Raw genomic sequence first — 23,994 nt, 5'->3', positions numbered from 1 at the left:
TAGTGAGTCGATAGGACAATTGCACAATAGGATCTCTGTCTTGGACTTCTTTATTTTATAGCCTCCTATTGCCTGGAAGTCTGAGAAAATCCTCATGATTTCCTCCTGGGTGTCTTTTTTGGGATTTAAAAAAAGAACGATATCGTCAGCGTACAATTTTATATTTGTCATCCCTTGAAGGGGGACGGTATACGCCTTTTTCTGTCTGATCGCTATTGTTAGGGGCTCTATAAATAACGCAAACAAAATCTGGTAAAGAAGACACCCTTGTCTTGTGCCTTTATTTATTGGACAGGTGCCTACATTGATGGAGTTAATTCGAATTTGCACCTGTGAGTTTGTGTAAAACCGTCTTATTAGTTGTGTGAACTCATCTGTGAATCCAAACTTTTCCAAGATTAAAAACAGACATTCCCAAGAAACCAGGTCGAATGCTTTTTCAGCGTCTAAAAACCAAATCTGGGCCTCAGTACTGTATTTGTTAAAAAAAAATCCAGTGCTGCTAATAAAAATTTTGTGTTGGTATGGAGCTGTCTCCCAGCTACAAAACCGCACTGATCCATGTGAATAAGAGAGCCCACCATTCTATTAAGCCTATTAGTGAGAAGCTTTGTGAAGATTTTATAATCGACGTTAAGAAGGCTTATGGGCCTATACGAATTAACGTTCTTGCTGTTTTTATCCTTCTTCAGGATGCTAACCACTACTACTGTGTGAAAAGATATCGGAGGGTCACCCCCTTTAAGAAGATGGTTAGCAAGTTTTAAAATGTCAGTATTAAGGGTTGAAGCAAATCTTTTAAAAAAAATTGGCGGGAAAGCCGTCTTCACCAGTTGCTTTACAATTTGCCATAGAGCTAATAACTAAATCGAGTTCATCCTTCGTAAAATCCACTAGCAATTCCTCTCGAAATTCCCTATTTAAATAAGGAACTGGCAAATTGTGAAGGAAACCTAAAATGGATTTGGAGGATGCATGATGGTCTGATTGATAAATTCCCTTATAATGCTTAAAAAAAGCCTCGCCTATGTACGGAGTTCTAGTTAGACGTGTTTTAGTTGGTTCATCCCAGATACTCTCAATTCTGTTACGCACCTGTTTCTCCTTTGCCTGCCATGCTAAAAGCTTCCCTGTATATTCACTATCTTCATACACTGTCTGGAGGTAAGTCCTACTTGCCGCATCCCCTAAACCATAATGTATTTTTGCCTGGAGTAACTCTTGCTTAGTATTTAGATTCCTATTCTTAGTGTGCTCCTGATTCGCATGGGCAAGTCTTACTTGGATCTTCATTCTTTCCTCTTTTTTTGCCCTTTGTTGTGGGAATTCTTTCGAGGTGATTATGCCTCTTAGTGTGGCCTTAAATGCGTCCCAGATTACATTAATTGGGGCGGAGTCATTATTTATATTAAAAAAGGCGCTAATCTCTTTGCTATTTCTGTACACCACAATTCATTTTCCAAATTAAATTTATTAAAACACCATCTTCTCGGTACATTTCCGTCCATGCTTCCAGCAGCGATTACCAATTTAATTAGAGCGTGGTCAGAAAAAGCATTTATAATGTAATCATACTTATTGACAGAAAGATTGTATGAGGTCAAAAAGAAATCTATTCTAGATGCTGAATCACATGTTGCCGAATAGCAAGATTACTCCCGCTTGCCTGGGTTTTTAAGGAGGCAATTGTCTACGATATCTAAATTGTTTTTACAGCTAGACAGGGCATTGGAGACCTGGGGTTTATTTTGTTTGCGCTCTTTCTTTGTAGAATCAACTGAAGGGTCCTGCAAGAAGTTAAAATCACCTCCCCAGATAATGTGTCCAGGGATACATGATAAGGCTTGTTTTAGCTGTAAAAGAGGGAGTGGGTCATCAATGACAGGTGTGTAAATTGTGGTCAAAATGAGATTTAACTGATTTAGTTTTCCATGGACAAACGTCCATCTTACCCCCGGGTCTGAGTTTGATGAATTTACTTCAAATTGAACGTGCTTACCTACAAAAATGCCCACACCCCTCTGTGTACTACCTGAGACAGATGAGCAATGGAAACCCATCCTGTTCTTAAAGATTTTACTTGCATCTGAGATACTCCGGAAATTTGTCTCTTGAAAAAATATGACATCGGGATTGTGTCCTCTAAACCAGCTTTCAATTGCGCAGGACTTACGCCTATTGTTAAGACCGTTAGCGTTAAGAGAGAGTATTGTTAGGTTATTCCTACTAATAATTATTGTACCTTGTCAGTTGCTTAAAAGAAAACCCTCTGGGACCTCAGCCTTCTCTGGGGTCTAAGGGTTGTGTAAGCATATTTGAACCCGCATTGTATGGTTTAAAAAAATATGCCCTAATGTATGGTGTTGGCCTCACAAGTACAGAGTATCTAGAAGAACACAGAACAGTGCCTAAGATAAATACAGTGGCTTGTGCTAACATAAAACTGAGCTGGAGACATACTAAAATATTATTCAGATGACTGAGTAACATCAAAACGATGGGTAGCACCTGAAAATAAAAGTACATAGCTTATCGTGACCATGCGGACATTACTCCGACCCTGTAGAGGTTTACCATGCAATATGTAGAAAGCCTTCCTATAAGGCCGCTTCCTGGAAGATGGCTGTCTAATGTGCAAATTTAGCATTGAGCAGCAAGTCTTAATAGCAGCTAAAGTATAACGTGCAATAGAACATAGATGCCTAAAGTGCATTGTATAAATGACCGTGTGTCTGACAGAATGCCTTCCTAGAAAACCGCTTCCTGGAGGATGGCCATCTTAGTTGCAAATTTACCATTAAGCAGAAAGTCATATTAGCAGCAAAAGTGTAAAGTGCAAAAAGATATAGATACCTGAAGTGCATTATGTAAATAAAGTGCATAAAGTGCTTGAGTACCTGAAAGATATATACAATACTTTGGATAGCAAACAGCTCTTCTGTTTGACATTTCTCTTTAGTACCTATACATATTCTGAAATAGTTGAACTTCACACAAGAACTCTCTCTTTTCTGAAATCTTCACACCCTCCGCCTCCCCCCCAGCCACCCCCCCGAAGGACGGAAATCCCCGCTACCCCCACTGTTCCTTCCTTTCCCCCCCTTTTCTGGATGCCATCTTGTTGCATCCTTTTCATCTCCTGATTCCCTCATGCCCGCCCTTAGCTAACAAATCATGCGTCAATTCATCTTATTGTCCGGAGCCACCTTTGTCTTCCTTGTAACTACAGTTTATCTTCTCTCACACAGCACTCAGTTCTTCCTTAAAAGATTGAGCTTCATGCATGTCCGTGAAGATAAAAGTTTTTCCTTTAGCCAAGACTTTTAATTTTGATTGTTGAACGATTGATGCTTGTGCACCTTTTACCTTAAAGGAATCAATCATCTTAATAAAATCCTTCCGTCTGCGTGCTGAGGCTGCGGACATGTCAGAAAAGATTTTAAAAATTTGGATCTCTGGGGTAGAGAATGATCTTTTTGCTATTGCTGTGTTTAGAATTCTTTCATTACTTCTGTAGTCTGCAAAGTTAATTACGATTGTGCATGGGTATTTGGCATTCGGATGCTTCTGTGCGGGAACTCTGTGGGCTCTAGTGATTGTAAGGTCTCCTTGCAGCTCTGGAATTACCTTCCTCAGGAGCATCTCAGATCACCCTACCATGTCAGCATTCTCCAGGCCTTCCGGTACTCCAACCAGACGCAGATTGGATCGTCTATTATAGTTTTCTAAATCCTGGAGTTTTAGCTCCATCTGGTACTTGTTTTTATTTAGCACTTGAATGTCTTTCTGCATAGCTGAGATATGGTCCTCTAGGTCTGAGACGATTTTCAACATCTGAAATCCTTTTTGGGATGTTAAATAAACTCTCCTCAAGCTTGGACAGTCTATCGTGAAACAGTGTGATTTTGAGTGCCTGAGATACTTTAAAATCCCTTAGCTCTTGTAGGATGGTTGTGAGCATACTTTTTATTGAGATATTTCCTTTAGACTCATCACATGAGGTCACCGGATCTAGATCAGATTCAGACTCAAACAAAGACTCAGACGCTAGCGCTTCTGGGATGGCTTGAATGCCGCTTGATACCCCTTGCGCGGCCTGTAGAATTGCTTGCTCGCCTTGAGTCGGAGGGGGGTTCACATGGGTCGTTCCTAGAGAATCTGTCTCACACTGCAAGTGGGATTGTGGCTGAATTAACTGAGCCGGCGGAGCAGGCTGACCAAGACAGTTTGATTGGATTTGTTGGTCTGGTTGGAATTTAAGTATTGAACCATTGTTGCTCGGTTGTGGCGTATCTTTTGACTTATTCTGTATGAAGAGGTGCTTATGGAAGAGATGATATTGCTTGGGGCTGAGCAGGTTTTGATTTCCCCAATTGGCCTCACCGGCTACTCCGTCCTCTCCGACCTCTTTACCTATGGCTAAGCAGCTTAGATCTAATAACTGTTCAGGTGAATTTCCGTCTTCATCTGAGGCACCGTACAGAGCATTTTGCTCAGACTGCATATCCTTTTCGGCCAATGCCTTTGCCTTCAATTCCATTCTCTGCTGGGCATTTCATTGGCCCCTTCGCATCCCTCTTGGGGCTGGTGAAGGTGTTGACGATATTTGCCCAGGCATCTCTGAGGATTCCTTTCCCGTAGCCACCTTGCTCTGTTTTCCATGCATTTTCTGTTCTTTTTAGCAAGCCAACCAGACTTGATGGATAGGAGGGTAAAAAGGAAGAGAAGATGTCTCAGAAGTAGCATGCGTGCTAGGATGCTGGAATGCCACAGCTAATTTATCTGAATCAGGGCAAGACACCACGCTGCTTGAGTGCTCTGCCTACGCTCAATGACAATGCCGAAGCTGGTACTACTAGGTGGTACTAGGAGGTTGAACAGTTAGAGTGTGTGCCACAGGAAACAGAGTTATAAAGTTTCTTTATAATCTTTAGCATGTTGACGCCACAACCATGATAAATGACTTGTGCTGACGTGGACTGCCCAGTGCTCAGCTCAGCCCAGCTCACTGCCTCCTAACCCTCCAAAGACCGGTCACAGTGGAAAGGAGTGGAGTGTCTATGGAGATTCCAGAAAACTTCCAGAGGTGTGTGCGAGACAAGGAATAGATGCCGCATGGGCTGTTTCCACTGCTGCTGCTTTCACCCGTTTTACTTCACCCACTTTTTCTGTCTCTCCTCTCCTCTTCCCTTGTTTCTACCTGCTCTGCTCTGCCCCGCCTAGGTCTTACCGGTGCCGGTGACATTTAATCATGTCATCTTTCAGGCATTGCAGTCATTTCACTCCTGTGGAGGCTGACTGAGGGAAGCGGCGCTGGACACTTCTGCCTTTACCCCCGTGAGATCGCCATGATGTTACAAAGGTGCAGCGAGAAGGTAATACGGGCGTTGCAAACGTTGCAGGCGTCTTGGAATCTTAGGTCGGATGGGTGGGGGCCCTAACAGGAAACATCCGGGACACACCGCCTGTCTTTTGAGGGTCTTTACTGGGTCTCCGTGCCTCCTGACAAGAGCGCCTGACACCCCAGTGACGACCTCCCGGTTTCTGCAGTGTAAGGTAGTAGAGCAGAATTCTCGGCACCGCGTGTATCACAGCTTAGCCTCGCAAACTCGGAGAAAGACAGCCATTTCAGCGGGGTCTTGGGGTTGCTGCGGAGAGGTGGACGGAGCTTCAGTGAATCAGTTGACGCTTAGCGGCTACGTGCGTGGGTCACGTCTGCCGCTCATCCTTCCTAAGAATTATAATCTTGGTGAAAAGTTTTGCAGAGCATTTCAGTTGATCTTCACCGAGCCGGATGCCAGAATTGCGATAACTGGTAGACTGACAAGGGCAATCAAAATAAGAAGAGACAGAAGGCAGAGGTGTCCGTTGTTGACACTTCTATTCAATCAGTATATAGAGTCATTGGCAAGATGGTTGAGTAAGGAATCTGACATGTGCCCTTTCAATGTAATGGCTGCGAAAGGATGTTTTCCCTTTATACCGATGACCTGATGATTTAAACTTCAGATTTGCAGAAATCATGCCATTTAAAAATAATAATAATCAAGAAATACGGCAAAGTATCTGGGTTTTTAGTTAATTTTGCAAAACCTGAAATCGTGGTATGGAATATTCCTTGGGAGGGTCCTTTAGTGAAGAGCAAAATAAGATATGTGGGGATACAGGTGGTGCAAGATGTGGATAAGTAAGCACAAGTCAGTTTTAATAAGGTGTTGACTGAGACAAAAAACTGTTAAAAACCTGGATGAACCTCCCATTGACAATATTTGGCAGATCCAATATTGTACAAATGTTGGTACTGCCTATGTTCACCTTTCTTTTTAACTGAATCCCATTGTGCTTTAAAAGAGAGTGGTTTAAGAAACTTCATGACAAGGTGAGCATCTTTATCTGGGCATCTGGGATGGTTATATTAGCATGGAAGAAGCATCTCAGAAAAAGGGAAAATGGAGGTCTACAGGCTCCAGACTTAAAATTGTACTGTTGGGCTTTCAGTGGAAGTACTATAGGATGTTGCTATTAGGTATGGATCAATCACAGATAGGCCGAATGTTGCGAGGCCATTCTAAAGAACTTTTAAGCAGGGAGGTTTACACATCTAATATACACGTTTGAGGATCCTAAGTTTTTCAAGAAGGTGAAGTTGAAAAGTTTACGTACGGCAATTAAACTTTGGGCACAAATCAGATTACTTTTTGGGATATCATACTACTCCGAGTTTGCATCTATTTGGAATTCGCCAGGTACTCCTGATTGTTTAAAGGACAGATTACCAATTTCACTAGTAAATGTTGAATTAGATAGATGGGGAAAACTTTTCCGGGAAGGAAGATTGCTTTCATGGGAGGATATTTCATCAAAAATGGAATATAGTCTCTCTATTTTTAAGTAATACCAGCTGTCAAGTTGGGGACGAGAAGTGCAGGAGACTACAGGAGAGTGTCCAGAAGTAAAAGAAAGTTGTGAGATGGTACTGGGCATTTTTAGAGCCTCCCGATGGAGATTTCCACTGCCAGAGAAGATGTGGAGAAGAGACCTGCCGACGGTTGAGTTTGTCAATAAGAGGAATGTCTCAATGCGTACTTCGCAAGAAATTGTGAAATCCATGTCTTTAATGAAGAATCATCTCTTTACATTGCACAGAGCGTATTGGATTGTGAAAAGGCTATCAAAGTTGGGAAATCAGATGGAGAGGAAGTGTTAGAAATGCGGCCTCCAGAAGGCGAATGACAGAAGTATGTTTTTGCAGTGTCCTGGTCTTCAGCTCTTCTGACAGGATGTGGGTAAGGCTCAATCCGGAATTTTGGGTAGAGAAATTAAAGTGAGCCTCTGGGAGGGCTGGGCGGATAAATAGCCGTGGAGGCTATATGCCTTTCTTAATGGTGAAATTTATTGAGTCGTTAGGTGGTGTAAGAACGTTTATGGACAACACAAAGGTCAGAATTAGATGATTTTGTGGATAATCCAAGTGGTTTCTTCTGTCTTTTCATATGCTTCTTGCTTCAATCAGGCACCACCCGGAGAAAGGAGAACAGCAGCAGTATGGGTCAGAAATGTGCCTTTTCGAAACCTCCACCACACCCATCCGGTGCTTTTGGGATTTGTAATTTAATAGTGCCTAGGGACTACCAACATGCATCGGGTAAATGAAAGGTGTTTTCTTGCATTGATATGCGGGGTTGACCTCTTTCCTTAGATTCAGGGTTATTGTATCTGGGTTAAACTCAACCTGGTTTCAAGGTCCTTTTTCTTTTTATCTCCTCGAACATTTCAATCTGTTCCATTTTCAAAGTAAGTGCTGGCATGTGGTATCATTAGATTAGGGTCTATCGTCTTTGGATCACGAAGGTGCTCAACAGGGTTTGTTTAGGGTGTTTTAAACAATCAGTGCACCCCGTGAGTTTCTCTCCCCATCACTGTGACCCGTCCTCCCTCTTTCCCAGCCAACCCGAAAGCCTCTCATCCTGCTCTTCAGCTTCCTCCAGTGGGACCCACTACTCCTCACACCAGGAGTCGGGCATCTCTTCCCTGTCTGTGGTGTCCTCTGGTTCGGCATCCACACTGACTGGTGTCCTGTGTAGCACTTCCCACTGTTCCCTCAACTTCCACCTTGTTCCTCTCCTCTCCTCATGCTCCCAACTTCCAGAGTCTGTCTCCTTTTCTCCTCCCTCTTCCTCTTGTGTTTGGTCCGTTTTCAAGTTAGTGCCACCTTCCTGCCCAAACACGAGAGTCCGTTTGAAGTGTTACTGATCTTCTCCTCACGTTAGTTTTTCCTTTGTTATTCCGACAGATGCCTCACTGATGCTGACATCTAGAGGGGAGGAGTCCTTGCAATACATATGGTAAGTATGGGTTTTGAAGGCAGAATTCCTTACAGCCTCCTATTGGTATTTTTTGGTATTCCGTAAAGGAATTGGCCTACAGCCTCGTTATTAAAAAAACAGCTCTCCCTTTATCTGTATTTGATTTTGCTGGCCAGAAGGGAGTTATGCAAGAACTGTGATTCATCTGCCCCACTGGAGCTTATGGAATGGATACAATCGATCTTGTGGGTAGGATAGTTGGATCGGCAATGCCTGTCAAGTGGAAAAAAACAGAGTTGTGGGTGTGGATAAATCGATGGTGGTACAGGTGAAATGCTGCAAGGTGTAGGAAGAGATGAAGATGTCTGATGATTAGACCAGACGTCTAACTTACCGGGCCACTAGATCTAAGGATACATGTGGGAGAAGGTCCCACTCTTGCCTATACATGGGCATTTGATCAGCATGGCTGACTTCCACTGAAAAAAAGTAACCAGCTTTTGGGGCTAATGAGGACAAAATGAAAATAATGGTATGGTTAAAGGATATTCCTCAGTTTTTAATATGAAAGGATATGGCCCTCGGTTTCTATACATCCTTGACCCAAATACTGCTTTTCGTCCTTCATCAGCTATTCTTCTCTCCTATCTGCAGCTCACATTGCAAGACACTGCTTTAAAAGAACGGGACGGTTCACATACAAACAGAATGGTGACATATAACAACAAGCTCCGACTAGTATTTTGTATCCTGATTTATACATTTTATTTGCAAAATTTCTCAGTGCAGCATGTAATTGTTCTCTATTTCTAAAAAGAAAATGTGCAAATGCCTAAGGCTTGTCCAATAAATAAATTCAAAAACTATAGTAATTACAAAAAATATAAAAACAACCTCACTGTGACTCAGAGTATTGTGAAGGAAAATTGCCCAGAACTCAAATTGTTTGCTTTTATGAGTAACTAATAGCTGTAAACTTCGAGAATGAGTTATTACAAATAGGGAAACAAGGGCCTTATTACAATGTTGGTCAGACCGCAAATAACAGGTCATCGGTGGCAGTCTGACCGACCGACAGCCCTTTGGTCCGACCGCTGGATTACAATACTGGCCGTCGACCCTAAATGGTCTGGGGAGGACCGCCACCTCCAACTGGATCAGTGATCCCGTCGGGCAGTGGTCAGAATCGCAATACCGAATGGAGACGGTGTCGAGACAGGCACCACCATTGAGATATGTTATCCCTTTCCAACAGCCTGTTCATATCAGAAAGGCCGGCATGGAAAGGTTGTCAGAAACACATTTTATGGGCCCCCAAACAGGGCCCCCTTCCATCAAGGGCAAGTGTAAAGTGGCCCTGGGGAGATATGTAGTGCCCCACGCACCGTAAATCACAAATGGAGGGGAGACCTAATATTCATAAAGTGCCTTTGTGCAGTGTATCTGAGATTGGAAAATCAAGGCGCCCACGTAATATGGTGCTCACCTCACGTTTTCTCCGATTTTCAGTGTTGTATAGTCATTAATTACTTTTTGTAATAATATTTTTTTGTGTGACTATATATATATATATAAGGGGAGAGGATGTGGCCTAACAGATAGGGCTGTCCACCTCAAATCTGGGAAACCGGGTTCGAGTCTGGCAAAGACGCTCAACATCCTGTGATTCCGGGCAAATCACTTAATCTCCCCGTGCCTAACAAAAATGAATGTGTCCTCATGTAACGCAACTGATGCTCACGTAAAGCGCTCTGATACCTTCGGCTCAAGTTTGCGCTATATAAAACTAAAAAGGACCATAATAATATATATGTATGAATTTTTATATATACATATATATATATATATTCACTTAAAAAACCATAGGTTTCACACATGTTATAGTTAGCTGGACATTTCCCTCGTAAAAAACAATGAAATTCCCCCGTTATAGTTAGTGCAGGCAACTATAACTCACGCGACCGCAATCCTCTGCTGATGACGTCAGATATTACATCACTGATTAAATATGTGTCTTTCTGAAAAATAAATATTTGTAATATATGTATAGCTAAAGATTAATGGAAGAAGACATGGGTAAATAGGTGTCTAAATACAGTGATGTAATATCTGACATCATCAGCAGAGGATTGCGGTCGCGTGAGTTATAGTTGCCTGCACTAACTATAACGGGGGAATTTCATTGGTTTTTTACGAGGGAAATGTCCAGCTAACTATAACATGTGTGAAACCTATGGTTTTTTAAGTGAATTTGCAAGGTTTTTTAAATGCCAATTCCTAACTATAACGTGTGTGAAACCTATGGTTTTTTAAGTGAATTTGTACGGTTTTTTAAATGCTAAGTTATGTATTTATTAATATTTTTTTTTTCAGGTTCTTCACCGTGCGCGCACCGTGCGCGCGCTGTGGGCGCTCGGTGCACTTCGCGCACCGAGCACCCACGGTGCGTTGAGCGTGCCGTGCGCGCACAGTGCGCGCACCCCGCGCTTTTTCGAAAAAAAAAATGGTTTTTTCATCCTTGGGGGTTTTTCAGTGACCCCCTGACAAAGGCTAGGGGGTCAGGAACTGTCCACCCTGCCCCCTTTTCACATTCTCCATCTTTGTTTTTCACTGCCTCAGACTGCGAGAGACAAAATGGCGGCCGAGACTTCCTGATTTCGACCGACTGGAATGTTTACTGTCATGTAACCAGCAATCAGAATTACGCTCGCGCACGTCTGCGTGCGCGTACGGTATGCTTACCGTACGCGCACGGTGCGCGCCTATAGATATATATGTACTTTTAACTGAAATTTTCTCAGGAACTACTGAACAGATTGACTCCAGATATTCAAAAGGCACATCCCTGACCTGAGGACTTTCTCTTTGCCAAATTTCAAATAATTCTGTTCAGCCGGGCTGTACCTTGGACTAAAGGTCCCTATGGAAAAATGCATGGGGAAAACGTGTTTTGGGACCCCCCCTTTTTTCTAGGCCCCGCTTGACTAATCACCCCGAGACTTTCAGGGTAGGAGCGGAGCGGAGCGCCCCACCTATTTCGAAAAATTTGCGAGGATTCGTCAACCGGCACCAAAGTTATTCAAAATAGAATTTTCAGATTTCCTATGGAAACACGGTCCTAACTATAACTATCTACTGGCGACCGCCAGTAGATAATATATACATATATATATATTGCGAATTCCTCGTTGTACGTTCCTTTCACAGAAAAAAACTAGCGTGGACTCAATTCGTGCTACAAAGTTCTTTATTGCCACCAAGCTAGTCCACCATGACGCGTTTCGGCCGTCCCACGGCCTTGATCACATGACATGGCTCAAACTGTGATAACCATTTTTAAAGTGCTAGTGCTCAATTTGCATAAAATAGACATGGACAACATACTATTGTCACATTGTAAACAATACTCTCTATATTGCACATATTTAAATAAATATATAAATATATGTGCATCGTTATTTACAATGCTAAAAAAAATACATTATTTAAGTTTAATACATGATTAACCTTCTAGTCAATACAGATCCCTGTATGGCTCAATTATGTCATAGTTGCCCCAGCTCTACTAGGACAGGGTATTCATTTTATAGATGCTTAAATGCTAATAGAACTCCCAATCCTAATGAGTCCAAAAAAGAAGTCTACAAAAGAGCACTTACTATAATATAATCAATGAGTGTCGTGATGCCCCCTAAAAAAATATTTGAAATATAAAAATAAGAATAAAAAAAGTGCAAAAATAAATAAAATTGTATCTAAAAAATTCATATTGTAAGGTGCCATGTGCTCTATATTATTGTACATCATATGTTGTTATTTCTAATACAATAGTCCATTGATATCAATATGATGTACTAGTGCACTTATTGCAATTAACTGACTCATAAGCATATCCCTGTGTTCCCATTGCATATAGGCTTAATATAGTTTTCTAATTTAGAATACGCTTATCTAATGCAAAAGGTGTGGGGACTAGGTATAAAAGATGTAAACATTTTAATTAATTGAGGTCCAATAGTTAGGGGTGCCCTTCTAAGGTAATGAGTTTCTCTGTAGTTTCCTGTTGTGGCACTGATCCAACTTTCTACTGATGAAATATCTAAAATTGTAATTAATTATAAAATAATTCCTATAAATATCTACAATAAATACATTCATAAAATACTCAATATAAATATAAATAAATATAAACATTTGTAGAATCAGATCTCATAATCACAACTGATGTTAATAAGTACCTAAAAACAGACAAACCCTATATACATACGTAGCACTTAACCTAACCAATCTAGATCCATGTTAAAGTGCTAAAAATGTGCAAATCAGTGTGTCAATCCTCAAACTTGATAAAGAATATATATATATAAGGTATACCTAATCTATCAATTTTATCATAGAAATTCATATAATTACAAAATCACATAAATAACCCCAGACATTTGATAAACAAAGTTCCTAAAATATCAGTGTATCGGTCATAAAATTATTATAAAATCATGAATTCATAAGTATGTGTGCAAATCCTCTGTGGTGTTGAGACCTCTAGGGTGCTTAGAGTTAAATTCTAAAATATATCTAGTTTCTAGGCGTCTTAATTTGACTTCTTGATCCCCACCTCTCTTGTGGGGCGGTACTGACTCTATAGCATAATACTTGAGATGTTTGAGGTCACTATTATGGAACTCTTTAAAATGTCTGGCCACCGGGTAACTGGCATCATTATTTGTGATGGACCTCATATGTTGCAAAACTCTTTTATGTACTGCCAGCTTAGTGCTGCCTATGTATTTTAAATTGCAGCTGCATTCTAACACATATACTGAAAATTCAGTCTTACATGTGAGGTGCTGTGTAATATTCTGTATTTTGTCCTCAAATGCAGTGCGATAGGTGCTGGTGTTAATTCCCTGCTGGCAAGCTTTGCAATTAGTGCATCTAAAGAATCCCTTTCTTGCTGTCAGCCAAGTTGTTCTACTCTGATCTTCTGGGCTACTTCTTACCAGTGCATTACCCATACTGGTGGTTTTTCTAAAGATAATAGAAGGATTATTGGGTAATGATTTGCCTATGATAGGGTCATCATGTATGATTGGCCAATTACGCTTAATGATACTTCGAAGTTGTTTTCATATATATATTTTATTAGGGTCCTCACCCACGGGTACAACCTGTGGAATGTTTCATTATTGGACCCTCGCCCAAATACTGAATGTGTCTAGTTGACTGAAAGCATTTGTAAGCAGAGTTCTTAGTGTGGTAGAAATAAGTGAAGGCAGGGGGTGTAGGTGAATTAAAATAACCTCTAAATCCTAATCGTAAATCTTTAATAGTATAGGATTAGGGGCTAGGTTAAAAAAGATCCGATGCTCTCATGTTCCCAGGTGTCGATTTAGGTCAACATGTTTCAGCCAATGTATTGCCCCGAAAGGTAGTTTGGCTTTCTTCAGACCTTGTGTTCCCTGTGTGATATCAAATGATAGCCTTTTGCTAATGCTGCTAATTATGTAGAAAACATGTACAATATCATACAGACCATACTCGAGGGATCTTTTCCTTGTATGGCCATCAATGTCTAGTTAATTTTACCAACATCATAGGGAATTTCAGGGGTGGGGCGTCCCTGTTGTCAAACATTCATCAAGGGCGCATGTCCGCTCATCACTAAAGAAGTGCCCCTGTCTCCCTGCATGCACCATGTGCAGAAAGTGCTCCTTTACTCAGTGTCTAGTGATGTGACCGAATTCCTGGGCAGCAGCACAAGCCACCATGTAAAGGAGCACTGGCGGTCGCATCGTAATTTGGCAGCTGGATCGCCGACATCTCCCAATGCTCCCTTGGCTCATTCTAAGTGCTAGGTGAGCATTCTAGTTGTTTATTAGAACTCTGTGATCTCCAAGCAGCTGTTATGAATAGGAGGAGTACTGAAACTAGGGTTGATGCCGTAATGAAGCTCTTTTCAGGTACTACCTATGAATCGCTTGGCTAGATAAGAACCATGTAGGAACTAAAGAAAATGCTGTATTTTGGTAGGGTAGGGCTGTCTCGTTTACATTGTGGTTTAAAAATTTCTTAAAGTTGCTTTTAAGAGAAGTGGCATAAAAGGAGTTAGATGAAGAATGCTAGCCTCTGGTCTTGCCATAGAATTGTGTAATCTCATTGACATATCTCATCTATCTACTACCAATTCAGGATGTTTACATTCATATTGATTTGCTGGACAGAATATGCATGGAATGACTCATTGTGCCCTATTAATTGGTGTAGAAAGGTGATGGTAGTGCTTCTACTGAAACAGAATGTGAAGGCCCTGGTGACATTTGATTTAGTTTCTCACTCAAGAAGAAAAACTGATGCAAGCAGTAAATGCAGGAAATGCAGAACATTCTATGAACTATGGATAGGCTAATAATTGTGATTTATACAATCTTTGCTTGCATGATAAAAAAATGTGCTTTTCCTAGATATGAATTGTAAACGTTTGGCAGATGGAATACTCTGTCATAATGTGACGGCCATACGATCTGCAGTATTTCAAGTGCCATAGGCTATAAGGCACTTGTGATACGGTGTACAGGACATCTGCCACATTTGTGATGGAATTTTTCATTCCCCAAAGTCTAAAAAAGGCCCCAAATATCTTGTACGATGATTTACCTCTTCCTGTAATAGTAACAGCAGCACAGTCCAATAAAAGACTGAAAAAGTAAATTCTCAAAGACCATAATAACAAACTGTTGCCCGCTAATCAGAGTAAATTTGATGTAATCTGAAACTGAATACGTGTCTTCTTTGTTTGCTGCTGGCAGCAGAGACTATTACTTACAATGTTGCCACATGTGCATTGTGTTACTGCTTCAGTCAGAATGTAGGTTTTCTTGTTAAAAGATTATATGTCGTTGCAACGTTGTGGTTTGCAAATATACTTATTTTTGTTGGAGTAATATGTGCATTTTGTGCACTCAACGGTTTCTCTTTTCCCCACCACCACACCCCCTTCCCCATGCTTCTCGTAGTTCAGAGAAAAGCAGAGCAGAGCTCGACTACTTAGAAGGCTCATGTCCTATATTGAACAGTGATGCTACACTTTTGACCTTTTTTTTTTAGTGTTATATAGCGCAAACTCGAACCGAAGGTATCAGAGCGCTTTACATGAGCACCAGCTGCCAGGGCCGTTTCTACCATTAGGCGAGACTAGGCGGCTGCCTAGGGCGACAAAAGGGGGAGGGCGGCAAAAAACATGAGTTTGGGAATATCTAATGCATTAATTCTTCTAGCCTGAATGATAGGGGGTGAAAGTGATGGTAGTAATAGGGAGGGGGTGGCATTTTTCAATTCTCGCCTAGGGCGGCAAAACACCTACAAACGGCCCTGCCAGCTGCATTACACAAGGACACATTTATTTTGTTATGCACGGGGAGATTAAGTGATTTGCCCAGAATCACTGGGTGTTGAGCGTCCCTGCCGAGACTCGAACCCTGTTCGAGGTCGACTGCTCTAGCCGTTATCAAGGCCTTGATGCTTCCAGTGGCTTTGGAACCTCTCTTCAACAGGTTTTACCCTGGAGAGGTGCTCTTTTACTTGCCACTGTGACAGATCATACCTCAGTAACCTACCATCTCATATTTACTCGTAAACTTAGGTTTCACAAAGATTTTACTCATTTCAAATGAATTTGTACATTAAAGTATTTTATTTTATCCTGTTGATTTATATTTTAACCCCTTTTCCTTATTTAATCTTTTTAGGTCTCGCCTGGCGAACGCAACGCGAAGCGCTGCTGTCGCCAGTGAGATCTATTGTTGCTGACTTGCCTCGGAAGTGGGACAGGAGATGTGCACGCGCAGGCTTTTGGCGGATTGGAGCCTGTGTACGCGATTACAGCCACGCAGCGTGCACATCTCCTGTCCCCCTTCCCTCGCAAGCCAGCATGCAGTTTACTTTCGCTTGTGTTATTATTCTGATTAAAGTGCAGGATAGGAAGAGGGCCCGGGGGCGTCTCATGGCCTAGAGGGTAAGCATGCTTCAGCGCCTGGAAGCTGGCACTGCTGTGCCTCACGCGCATGCCCTGGTGCCTTTTCGGTCACCGGAAGGTCTCTCCTACCCGCCTGGACACGCAGAAGCAGTACTAGCGTATTAACTTGTAATGGGACATGAGAAAGCCATGCCAAACAATTCACCTTTCAGACAACCACGAAAACCCGCCCAAAACATAGAAATGCCCAAAATGACGAGATAACGCTTCCAATACACAGCGGCCGGGCGCCTCTTTAAGGATACGTGTCTGTTTGTGGGCGTGACACCCGAGCAGGGGTGTCGCCCCCTGTAGATCTGCGTGGGCCTGTGTTCACCTGTTGGGGTGTCGAAGATCCCGGGTGTGATTTCTGTCCGGGGACCTGTAGGCACCTCCGAGTTCTGTATCTTGTATATTGTGAGGGGTAGGTGTGCTCAGCTTGTGTTTTCTCGGCTGGGGGCGTGTCACTTCCGTCTATTACGTTTGTGACTGGGCCTGGCTCCTCCTGTGCTCCATTGGTTCTTGTGTGATTTACCAAACTGTTACACGCCTGTGGGTGTGGCCCAGAGCCCTGGGTGTGTCCTTTCACTCAAAGCGTGGGTGCCAGGTTTACAGGGGTGTGGGTGTGTTGCTGACCGTCTGTTTATTTATGTTTGCTGTTTTTATAGCGCAAACTCGTTATTTTATTGGTAGTCGCAGGGAGATGAAGTGATTTGCCCAAAAACGCAGGATGTTGCTAAAGCTCGAATCCGGTTCCAACTGTGGTTGCTCTGGCCATTATGCCACTTTCTCCCCTCTTTTGTTTATAACGTCCCGCGCTGTTTATATGCGCAGATTTAACAAAGTGATGTTTCCCGTGTCAGCTCGTTGTGGTTTCTCCCATAACATATTTACTGCCCACGCTCAATATCCTGTACGCAGCAGTAGCACATGCAGTTTGTCCTTTCCTACAGGATATGCTCACGCTCATTAACGTACTCCTTTCCTACAGGGAACTCTCAGCTCGCACTCACAGGTATAGTCAGGGCTTTAAGTGGGATGAAAAAACAGGGGGGTGTCTCAAACGGGCGTGGCCAATGCAATTAGGGCGTGGCTTAAAAAACACTTAAGCTAAAAATCTGTGCTTAGTATAGTGTGCCGCCCGACTTGTAGTTTGCTGTTTCTGTCCTTGCATCCAGATATATGATACAACAAGTAACATCATACAAGTCAGAACTATTGGGTTTGTGAATGTTTGTTACTTGCATAAGATAAATAAGCAGCAATTATGGCTTGTATATAATATTGAAAAAGCTTCCACTTAAAGCCCTGGTGACACCACGGCAATGCTGCTGCTCCTGAGATTCAAAAAGAGAAGGGAAATCCAGAGAGAAAATGACTCTTTCAAGGATTTCCCTTCCCCCTACAACCTCACCTTGCATGACCTCATGCCATAATTTTTCCACTAGTGAGCAGTGTACATGCATATGCCTGCTGTCACCGCAGTCCGGAAAGAAACGGCCCGCCTGTGCCAGGGCACACAACAGAGCCCGATAGAGACCTGTTTCGAGGCCCCCTTTAAACAAGCATTTGCAATGCAATAGGTATTTGCGAGTATTTGAGCTACTGGCATTGTAAAATGACAAACCTTTTATCTATGTGTTGGTTTTGAAAACAGATAAATAAAAGGCATTGGCATTTGCAATGCCAATAGCTTAACATTTCGGAAATGCGAGACCTATTGCATTGCAAATGCTTGTTTAGTCTTGGAAGTTGCAGGGACAATGCTGGCAGCATGACTACTGCTTGCTTGCATTGCCTCTTTTTGCCTACTTTCGATCAGTTGTGCTTATTTTCTGTATCACATACTTTATTGCTGATTCTGATCCAGAACTAACTGTATTGATTGCAAGCTCTTCTCCACCAGTTCATTACCTTCTGTGTTCTAAAGAATATTTAGTTAGCACTGAATAATCAGCGATAAAAGGTTGGTTGCACAGGCTTCCCGACCCTTACCAAAATGTTCAGACCATGAAGTGTTTACCACAACTTTTGAGGATAATTTTCCACAATTTGAAACCCTCAGGTGCAGATTTACAAACGTTTTGCTCTGGGTTTGCGTCGTCAACTGAAGCAAAGTGTTTTTTTCCCATTCCAGCGCAAAACTTGTTTTGCTCTTGAAAGTTGCCTGAAAGTAACGCAAAGCAGCGCAAAGTGCTGCTTTTCATTACTGTGCCTCAAAGGGGCGTTTCATGGGTGGGACACAGGCATTCTAGTGCAACCACCCAGGGATTTTGATGTATAACACTGTCTACTAGCAATAGTAGACAGGGTTTTGTACCAAAAAATAATGCCACTTGAAAGCAGGGGTTAAAAAGGAGAGAGGCTTTTATTTCTTCTAACTTTTCACACTTTGCATGTGTGCTGCACTGTACAGCAAAATTCCAAAGTTGGAAAAGTTTTCATGTTAGTCTAGGCATAGTATTTTGGACTGGAAGACTTATGCAGGCCTTTGCACTATGGCACAAAGGTATGTGCTTAGTACTCAGCAGCCTATTTGTTAACCAGCGCTAGGGAGAGGGCAGGATAGTGCCTTATCATAGTAGATATGGCCCTGTCATGATCTCTCCCTGTCGCGCTGTGCACCAACTTTGGGTGCTGCCCTATGATGTATGAGTTTCGAAAATGTGGTCCTTAATGTTGAAATAGTTAACTCCCTCCAATTTGAGTGCTACTAGTGAAGAAGGTACCTGTTTCTCCAGAGCCAGAAATCGGGAAGCAAAGAGAATAAACACTAGTTGTCTGTGCTGGAACATTGTGATGATTTCCAAGCCTTCCATGCAGTATGTTCATAGGATGCCAAGACCGGAAGAGGGTCTTCATGACATGAGCCTGCAGGAATCGCATTTACATTTGAAGTCCGTGAAAGTTACATGGAGCCCTTTTGGGGGCAATTGGAATATAGGAGGTATTTCCAACATCATTTTAGATTCATGAACCCCGGGAATGTCAGAGAGTTCCAGATATGCCTGGAGTAATGCCAAGAGCAAACTCAGTAGCTGAGGTTAGAAACAGATCACACATCTTAAGCTCCTACAGTAAAAAAAAGTAATTCGTTTCCAATCGACCTATAGAATATAATATTTATAGAAGAGTTCACGAGTATACGTAAGCTATTAAATCACAATTGCATATTTTTCAGGACATGTTATTCTCCTCTGTGTTGCTCCATTTTACTTAGGTGGGTCAAGTGGATCTCACAGCATGCTGCCAGGATTTGCAAATCAGCCGAAAGCCCCTGCCATCACTGAATCTCTGTGGTAGTGAGCAGAATTGGACAGGTCACCAGACACAGAAACCAGGGGAGATACAGGGATAGGAAGTAAGAGAGAAATTCTGGACTGAAGCTCACTGTACTTTGTATTTGTTGTATTCAAGGGATGGCACCACTCTGTTTTGATGTTACAGAGATAGTTTGATCTGACCAGCTGGAAGACAAAGGGCAGATGGACAGTAAAAAATACCAGTTGAGTAACGAACAACAAATATCAAATGAAACAAGACTTCCAGCAGCAGATGGATCTATGATGGACCTTGAGCAAACCAGGAATCTGTCAAAGGCCTGTGGATGCTACAGAACACTCACCTGTAAACTTCAACACACAAACTGGACAAACAACAGCAGAACCAAAAGGACAAGGCTAGGTAGGGACTAATGAGAACCATGGGAACCGAGAGTGAAGAAAAAACAGTGAGAAATGCAAATGGGTGTAAGCTGAAGGAAAAGCAGAAATCCAATACAATTAGCCGACTCTTTGCCAGGTCAGGACTACAACGAAAGGAGCCATAAAGATGGCTCTACCAATATTGACCTGAAATTAGCCCCACCCATGAAGGTAGTGTGCGTGAGTCAAAGTGGAAGTTAGGGGTCTAGTATTCCAACCAGTCTGAGCTTCCACTTGTACGTCTTCCAGCCCCACCAGCCCAGCCCAGCCCGCCCCGTGTGCCTGCTGTCTTGGCTGGATCCGGATAAATGCCAGGATTGGCACATCTATTTTTTGGGCTCATTCAGTTAGAGCATGTTTTTTTTCCGTAAAGTTTGGTCTGTGATGTGACCGAGGGCCGCAATGATGCCAGCAGGGTGGTGATCCAGAGGAGTTTGGGGGTGGGGTAAGTGCGCGGTAAGGTGGTTAGTGGGGAAGCAAAGTATATAAATCTAGTGGCTGAATTACACAATGTAAAACCAGACAACCTGGGATTAATCCCAGCTTCCCCACTTTACCAAATTGTGTGATTCTAAGCAATTGTTACATTTCACTTTCCCTCCTTTTTCTTTTATTACCACACATAAGAGGACCTCGAAATACATGAATTCAGGATGTGCGCTGCTCAAAATCTGCTCCTGTGTTTGATTTAATAAACTATGATGTTGTTCATGTATAATATGAGGCCACCCTAAGAGTGCATATAACAACTGACTTACCTCTTAGTTCACTATTGACATTGTTGTCAGTGTGGGGGAAGAATGTACCGTTCTAAATTCATATTTGAAAACTATTACTGAAAAAAAATACTTCTCAATGCACTGATATAATCTGATGTACTAAGGGGAAATGGTTCTGTATGTTAAAGAAATACACTTTTTGGACTTTTGAAGAAACCTTAGCATATTTTTTATACCTTTGCTGCAAGATGGCTTTGAAAATGAAGGTGTTCCTAAAGTTAAGTGGTGCAGGAAAACCTAGTTAATTTGTTTCTTTTACTTCAAGTAACCTTTAAATAAAGGCTGGCCTGTTATAATGTTGGTGCTGACTCGAGTGAACAGGGACCCAGTGCTGCTGTTGATCAGGGGGGCGCATGTAAAGGTAAGGAGGGCTGCATGCGGACCAAGGGCCCTACTTTGTGTATCACTGATTTAGAGGAAACTTAGCACCCATTACCTTTTTGGGAAAAATAGACTGGATGGCATTGTGGGCTATGATTATATCTCAGTAAATTAAACATTCTACTTTTATTGTTTTATTTCAGGTTAATTCAAATTTTATTTGCAATTAAGTGGTAAATGTGATTTAATGAAGCACAATATCCTGTCTTGAAACTTAATTGCATCAATATTTTTTCTCAGTCAATAACATGACATAGTCTGGCAGGCAGCAGTTCATTTCTTAATGGTTCTTTTCCCTAAAGGTTTCATGCTTATACATTTTCTGTTCTGTGAAGGCAAATTACTAATATATTGTAATTGCTATTAGGATGAGGGGTGTATTGAAATAAAAGTTTTTACTGATTGTAAGGATGTCTAGACTATGTTAATAAAATTATAGGAAGTTTGTAACTTTTGAGTAGGCAACACTAAGGTCACAGTGGTCTTCACAGACAGCAACATACGCACAAGTGAATGTGAAGGCGGACATTGTAGTCTACATTGCTCAGCAAAGCTGCTGTGTCAGTTTGTGGGGTTTATTTATATTTAAGCTATTGCCATATTGCACCTTTTGCATTTTATAATGGAGAAAACCTTTCCTGAACACTTGAAAGTCAAAGGAGCTCCCTTGGTTTTTGTCCACCATGCCGGCAATAATGTGTTCAAACTCACATGCTAATTGACTATTCAAGGTGTTTTGGACATTAAGAATTCTGTAAGAGCTCTGTACAATGTGAGTGGACAAAAGAGAGGAATGCCCACTTAGTAGCCTTTTAGATTGAGAACCTGAGCGATGGCTTAAAAGTTCTCTGTTAAGAGCTGAAATTCTCTTTATATGAGGTATGTGCAAGTTGAAATTTCTGATAATGCCTTTATTTTCTGAGGTTCCTTCATTTTAACAATCCAAGCATCTTGGACACCACCAGATAAGAAAATTGGTAAGGTAGGTAGGAAGTGGGGTGGCCGTCCTCTGGCAAGATTTACTTATTGCCATTGACAGATTAGCAGAGACTGAGGGCAGAATCAAAGAACTTAAGGACTGAATCAAAGTCCTTAAAACAACCCTACAACACCTCTCTGTTGATCCCAAAATGATAGGAAATGCATGGAAGATGCTGAAAGACACTCTAAGATTAATAATACCAGATATTCTTAGCTTCATTGGTTTCCCGGAGTGAATTGAGTGTACCTAGCCTTAAATAGGCTCTTTTTTGGGCTTAATGGTGGAGCAGGAAAATCAGCCCATGACCCTGTTGCTGTGACCCACCTTATGAATATTTAACTATAAATATAATGATGAAATCCTTCAGGCAGTGCGCATGACCATGATATTCCCCGAACACATTCAAATAGTGCAACAGAAATCCTTTGAAATTGTCAAGCAAAAAATTGAGAATTGGATGAGTGGAGTTTTTGTTTATAGTTGACAATAATTTATCTTCAGTAGTTCACTATGCACAGTATGACAGAAGGCAATTTCAATTTGTGCAGTGTATTAAAGTACACTCCATCTCCCTTGAACAAATAACAGACTATTAAATAATATCCTGGAATGTAGTTGGTCTCAACAATAAAATCAAAAGGGCACAGTTCTTCAGTTTACCATGCAACATTCCCCTGATGTCTTCATCTTACAGGAGAAAGACCTCTAGGACTGGCAAACCTCTCTATTGTTTGGCTAGCTAAGAGTTTGTATCCAGGATAAACCCAGCTCTCCAGAACTGCACCTCTCCATGAACTGAAATGGAGATAGCCTCCACTCTACTAAGAAACTAAATACGTAAGTACCACTGAGACGGAACCCCTTGAGCAGCCTCTAAAAGCAGATGAAATATTTGATGCTATTGCTGGTATGGAGGTGGGGAAAACTCCTGGCTCCAATGATTTTCCAATTCAATAATTGAATATTATAAGAGATTTGCCTAATTTCTCACCTCACGTCTGATAAGTATGTTCAATGAATGAATAAAGATGAGTTCCCTGCCTGAAGACCTCATGATGGTTACAATATCAGTCCTATTGAACCTTCCTAGGAAAATGGACCAGTGTGCATCCTACTACCCGATATCATTCATCAATATTGAACCAAAGATCTTTTCCAACCTAATGATAAATAGCTTGGTGCAAGTGATCACATCACTGGTACACCGAGATGAAAATAGTTTTATGTTGACTTGGAGCACCAGACAATGCATCAGGCATGTACAAAATGGATCGGGACTAAGCAAATGAATTCTCTGGGCCTAGTGTGCTGATATTAGTAGATTTTGAAAAGGCTTTAATTTCTATGCTGAGTCTTCCTAGAACAGATATTTACCCCAATAAACTTTGGCCCCCATTTTCTAACCAACTTTGAAATATGTAGAATAATACAATGGTCTGTGTAAGAATAAATGGCGTACTATCACCACCTTTGCCGATTGGGAGAGGCACTAGGCAGGCTTGCCCTTTATAGCCCCTGTGACTTGCTCTGGCTATGGCCCCATTTGTAACCTGGATCACACTTAATGCTTTGGATCAGGGCTTTTAATGAGTGTGAGGCATAAAAGATGGCATGTGCCTATAGGGTAAGACATGCTCCTTTGTCATGTTACCCCAAGTGGACTTGAGGCTAAGTACAGATGCTCATACTTTGTGGCAATGCATCGGGACCGGAACTCAGAGAAGTTAACCAAGAAACCAATCAGTTGTGAGATGGAAGCGGTTAGTTAGCATGCCAAACTATGGGCCTAATGTAGAGTTTAACGGATGTAGTATCCATTAGAAACATGACA

Source organism: Triturus cristatus, chromosome 1_2, assembly GCF_964204655.1.
Source record: "Triturus cristatus chromosome 1_2, aTriCri1.1, whole genome shotgun sequence".
NCBI classification, from domain to species: domain Eukaryota; kingdom Metazoa; phylum Chordata; class Amphibia; order Caudata; family Salamandridae; genus Triturus; species Triturus cristatus.
The sequence above is the reverse complement of the archived record's forward strand: the minus strand, read 5'-3'. Positions refer to the sequence as shown.